The sequence below is a fragment of the Etheostoma cragini genome, chromosome 1, assembly GCF_013103735.1.
Source record: "Etheostoma cragini isolate CJK2018 chromosome 1, CSU_Ecrag_1.0, whole genome shotgun sequence".
Taxonomy (NCBI): domain Eukaryota; kingdom Metazoa; phylum Chordata; class Actinopteri; order Perciformes; family Percidae; genus Etheostoma; species Etheostoma cragini.
In genome coordinates, this window is record NC_048407.1 from 27,493,408 (window position 1) to 27,499,795 (window position 6,388).

Here is a 6,388-nt window from a genome sequence, read left to right on the forward strand (position 1 = left end):
GTGGCCCCTGGGCTGCTAGCCCACCCATGACGGGGGGCTCCATGAAGGAACTTATTTATAATTGCAACTGAGGAAAGGTTTCCTAAAAGCATTTTTCGCTTTATTGAAGTTTACTGGCACCGGTAGGCTGGTATGTAGCCAAAAGGTTTAAGTATTCTTTAGTAACATATTAATATGATTTGTCTTGGCAACAAGCAAAAAAGTGAAATTGGCACAGAGAGTAGCCATGAGCTGGAATCCCAATGCCAAATTTGTCAACCGTGTTTTTACTTTGAGGTGGGGTTGGAGGAAAAAAATGTAATTAAGGGCATTGTTGCAGTTCTCAGTGGGGGAGCATTTGCTTTGGCTAAGCCTTGTAATTATGAATGATAGCCTCTTTGGCCTGCTTTACTTTCTGTCCCAGCTGCAAACATTGGATTTGTTCCACACAGCCCTGCAAGACGCAAGATAATCTTTGACCTGAATTGTCGTCACCTGCATTGGGTGCTTGGAGCACTGTTTTTTACATTCATTTAGCTCATTCACTTAAAAGCTTGCCATCTCATAAGCGACCGTGCTAACACGATGATCACAAAAATGACCGCCCTGCCTGCAGAGAGGCTGAGTGATCCCATCAGCGTTGGGTTACCTGGCTGCCCCCCTGCTCACTGTACCTGTTGAGAAAGACATTTGTGCAGCGGTATGCTATGGCAGAAGGGTGGTATGACCCTTGAGGGTTTGGTTGACGGTGTGAAGGCTCCTCTAGGCCTGAGTGCTTTCTCTCACTGGGTGTCTCGCCTGACCTAGCCGGGAAGGCCCAGCACAGACTGGGCTTTCATTCCACCCAGCCTTGCGGCTTCAGCTCCTAATAAAGCCACCATTTGATCCCCTTGAATTTCCAAATCGTTCTCCTTTTGATTCCCTCTTAACTCTGCCTGCGTTTTTCCACTTTGTTCTGAATAGAGGGTCAGGTTTCCACTCTCAGTGATGGAGTGTATGGTGAACAGTGCATAGCTGTGTGTATGTGTTTAGTAGCCTGTCGACAAGAATTATGGCTCATTGATGAGTTCATTTAAAGCAAGTTATTGCTGTTAAGGGATCAAATGATACAGTCAGCCATGAATTATTTTAACATTTTATATTGTTCTTACAGGTTTGGATTTGTCTTACAGTTATTATTGTCATCGTTATTATGATTAGTTTGTATGAAACAGAGTAAGAATAGGTGGGTGACTTAAATTATTATTAAAATGTAGTTTACAGCTACATATAGCAAAAAAAGAAAAAGAAATAGCTTGTACCAAACATGTACAGGGAGGTACATTAGCTTGAAATTTACAGTAAGGTGAGCACCAAAATGATTTGTATAGACCTGTGGACTTCAGTGACCCAGCAAATTATAAGTTTGTTTTGAAAGGCTGATTATTCTCTGGTGTAATGAGCAAAGTACACCCATAGATTTGCTTGGCTGCCCCAAGGCAGGTGCCAGTGTGTCAGGACTGCATAGTGTTTTCTCTTTAACACCCCTCTTTAACGGTAGAGAGTGGTGTTTAAGGAAATTACAGCCCAGGTAGCAGGCACTCCCAGGCTTTTGTTAACTGAATACCCGTTTCATCGCTGTTGTCCAATGAGTTCCTGTGAGATTTGTTTTCATGACTTTAAACACACAGATTAAAATCAAATTATTGCATGAGCTGTATTTAATCAGAAAGGCTGAACAAAATTGTGTCTGACCCTAGTCTTAACCTCTGCCTTCAAATATGGCTTCTACTCTCAGGTGGAAGACGTAGGGTCATTCAGTGTGAGTTACATTTTTGGAGGCGGTCATTCATCCCTTTGGCAGTTAAATGACTCAGTGCTACAGAAGTGGTGCAATATGTCTTTGTTGCAAAATAGTGGTTATGTAAGTATCATTAATGTGTGAATTATGAGTGAGGAGTGGTTTAGATGAGGAAACACGTAAGTCTGGGATGTTCAAATTTAGTAAAAGACTGACCTTTGTTAAATTTAATGTGTAGTTATGGTGCAACAGCTGTGCTGTGAATTTGCTTATGGGGACATTGACATATAATCGTATTGTGTTGTATCATGTTGTATCATACCAAAATGCCACCCCAAACAAAAGGCCTGAGCCTGGATCTCCCACTGATCAGCAGGCTGGGCAGGAGGCCAGCTACCTGGGGTAAAACTGAAGGGTGGGACAATGTTGTCTGGACGCATGTTGTATGTACAGTGTGTACTGTATGTATGTATGTATGTCATCAGATTTTCACACTGTTTCAGATTTTGCCACAATCTCTCTAGGTCTATCATATTGTTGCTGCCAAACTTTAAAACTATTCTCCTCTCTGCAGCTGTGAGTCATCATTTTAGTATAAAACCAGTATAAATGGCTAATGTCCAAGTTACCTTTTTTTTTGTAGAAAGCTGATGTCCGATTCCCCAGCAATTTTTGTGGGTGATCTGTGATAGATCTGTTAGGATATGACAAAGGAGTACATCAGCAAGACAGCCTCTATCGACTCTATAAACCCAATGCATAACTGTTGAGTTTTGGATTTATTATTCAGAATTTTAGTTAAGTCTCAGAAAAGACACTGCAGTTCCAGGCTAGATTACAAAGCTTCTGGATGGCCTACCACCGCACAGGAGACATTTTTCAAACGCCTTGTAAGTCTTTACGCTGTCGGAATATGCCTACATTGAATATGACATTAAAGGTGTATTTTGATGTTTTACATGACATCGCCAGCCTGAGTGGGCTAATTGCTAAATTTTTATTGCTTTCTGCCAATGCTCACACCTCACATTCATGGAATTCTGCTAATGACTATTCTGGGTAACCTGGTAAGTGTCATATTCTTTGTTATCTTGTGAGTGTATTTTGCATCATGGTCTATCATGACCTAACAGGTGCAACTTGGTCTAACTTGGTCCCATGCACTGCACTTCTCCGACATTACCGCACTAATTGCACGGGGCAAATTTCCTGCTTAAAAATCAGGCTAAAGGGGATGGACTAGTGACTTATTTTATTATTTTATTTGGAGGACTTGTTGCCAGTAGGAAACATACATTTCAAAGTGTTAGTTGCATCGAGTGCTTTTAACACATAGAATCTTCATGCTTATAATGTATGCCATTTTTATTTGGTGTTTGAAATGTTAAGGAGTAAAATTAATGGCTTCCCTCTGGAATTTTTGTGTGATCCTTTTCTTTTTTTGCACTCTCTGCAGCTTTCACATTGCAGTCCAAATGTCACAGGAGCATTAACTAGGGCCCCGCTCACTCAGATCACAGAGAAAGTATTTCCTGACATGTGTTGGTGCCCTGGCCTGTACCCGTGCCTGGCTCTGTGTGTGTGCCTGTGGCACTCAGCTGAACAGGGGGAAATGAAAGAGCTCTTATGCTGGTGCCAGTCACAGATGCCCAGCACCACCACCCGCCCACGTCACCGCCTGCTCTGTCTGCATTCCCCTCTGACACTGTCCGGACGGGGTCCTGAACAGACCTGCAGGTGGCCCCATTAGCTGGGAAAGTATGTCACTGGAGCTGCCCAGAGAGTTTGAATGGAGCAGGCTGTTAACTTCCTGAAATACGGCTCCTCGGAAACAAAATAGATAGGAAGTACAGGTAATTGCAAAAATATTTTCACATATGAGCTACATAGTATTTATGTGGCGTAAAACGTCTAAAATTATGTTGTGTTATTTTTCTTGAGTGTATGTATGTGTTTTGAGGCATAAAAAAGGAAAACCAAGACAGGCTTTCTGCACAGATATCAAAATTAATATAATTTCAGCTCTCTGTGAATACTGTATACTGGGGCGGCTGATGGGGCTACTGTGTGTGTGTGTGCCTCGTACAACGTAGTATCCAAACTCCAAACTAGCCAGATCTGGAGTTGGGCAAGTTAAGAAGTAATTAGTTAAAGTTACTTCTTCCAAAAAGTAACCAAATTAGTTTCAGTTACCATCAATAAAAGTAACTAGTTACTTCAGAAAGTAACTACTGCATTATTTTTAAGTACAGTTTTAAATGCTCAAATATGAGCCCTACTCCACCCCTCTTTAACAGAACTTAAAATACAGTTTAAAAATTATAATGAAATGGACACTTGATACTCTACTTTATTGACAATGTACCCAAATCTAAACGTTTTTAATGTTGCAGTGGGACAAAGTGATACTAGCCTTCAATCAAATGCCATGTTTGTAGATTTTATAATTATATAGTGGATCGATGCAAATAACACAATAGATGTGTTGGAACTTTTAATATTTATTGCCCCTCTTTTGGGCTTGCCATACCTGTCTCTCGTTGAGTGACTTGTTTGTGTTGTTTTGTTGTGTCTCGACCATGCAGGCTTTCAAACACCCGCCCAACTCTACCAATGATTGGTTTACCATGAAATTTGACTCAACCTCAGCCAATTGTCAGCATTTATGCACTTGACTCATGCTCTGCCCACTACCCAAGAAAGAACAGTAAAAAAGCCTCTCGGCTCAGAGATCTAGTTGGTCTGATGAAAATAAATAGCTTCAATTATAGTAACGTGCCACATTTTTTGGCAGTAATGGTGACAGCGTTGTTAAGATGGGAAGAGCAATCAATTAGATTACTTGTTACTGAAGAAAGTAACGCCGTTAGTAATGCCATTGCATTACTAATGCAGTTTACTACTACTAATGCAGTCCAATGCAGTTATTTATAATGCCGTTATTCCCATCACTGGCCAGATCCAGGCCCAGCCTCACAGCTATCTGTTCCACAAGCTGAGATCAAAGTGGCGGTGCTGGCAAATCCGGCACATCCTTGCTCCAGCAGCTGCTGAGCAGGAACAGCCCCAGCATGCCTTGTTGAGGTTGGGTAAAGGAGCTGAAAGATTTTTGGGTGGATGTGTCATTAATTCACTGCATGATTGATGTCCCACATGACTGATGTAGCTTGGCGTAAATTCTTTTAGGAAGACCTAACTTTTTAATTGATGCACTCCTAAATCAATTTAGCTGTTATCCAAATAAATGCACATGTTATTATGCTGTGTATAACTGTTGCATATTTGCAAAAAGTCTTTCCTGATGGAAGGATGACCTAACTCTTAATAAATGCTCTACCCAATTCGAATCAGCTTTTGGAGCATTTTACCTTCCTGCTAAACCAATCAGAATCACACACAAATTGCAAGGGCCAATGACAGAGTCACAACCCTGCTTTAAATAATCATTTCTCCCTTTTTCTATTCAGTTGTCATTGCAGGCAAAGAGTGTAACCGTCCTCCCCCAGTCATCTACTCCAGGAGACCGGACCGGATCCTCCTTCGGTCGGCTCTTCGGGCTCCTTTGTCGCCACCACCCGTGTCTAGAGTCCATCTGGGGGTCTGATGGTTCTCTACCCCTGTGTAATTACACAAAATATTTGTAGAGCGATTGAGTCTAATCGGCAAATACTTTTTACATTTTATTTAGCTGTACAATAAACCTTATTTGCATATCTGCAAACATGTCTCTTCTAAATGATACAATGTCACACCTCAAAAGGAGACAAGAAAAAGGCAAATATTTTCAAACACATCATTCCTTGTTTGGTTTCACATTTTGGCAGCTACTGTCGCTACTCTCGGACAGTTTCTTTTTAGTCATATAATTATGCAAAGCCATATTATGTATAGTATTGCAGGTGGACTGCAGCCTCTCTAAGCATGCAGAAAAAAGAGAGGCAAGAAAACACTGCAAAGTCTCTGGTCACACTAAGTCGAATAAAGGGAGTCAAACATCACCTATAGGTGATGTAGATGTATCTTTGGCATGGAGAAGAAAAGCGGATAACTAATTGAAACCTACACACACACAAGTGCATGCAACTCCACACGGCAAAGCTTTACTGTTCCGCCATGATGGTTGTTGCTGTAGTTATGCCTTTTGAATATGTTGCATCTTGAGGGGTATGTACTGGTTGAATAATTTAGTAAACACACAAACCTTGTAACTTTTAAAAGGAAAATGGTTGCACTGTTTTTGTCTATTTTCCCCAAAAAATTCTATAACTCTAAAAGTCTAAACACATCCAATCACCTTTCAAAAACCCGTATTGGTCAAAAACTGAATGTGACATTTCATGTTGTTGGCTGGTACATTCTGTCCAGTTGATCTCATGCATTTCCCTTTTCAATAAAGGGCCTCCTGAGGCAAAGTGGTGCAGAGACAGACATGTGAGCCTTTGGCCGTCTGTGAGTGTATGCTCATTAATTAGGCCAGGGAATTCTACCGGCCGGCGTTCAGAGGGGGAGCAAAGTTACCAGATGGACTCAGGGAGGGGTGTTGAGATAGGAAAAACACAATGGACAGAAAAAGGGAGAGATAGACAGGCCCGAAGTAGAGGAAAAAAAACACACATACACATCCACACA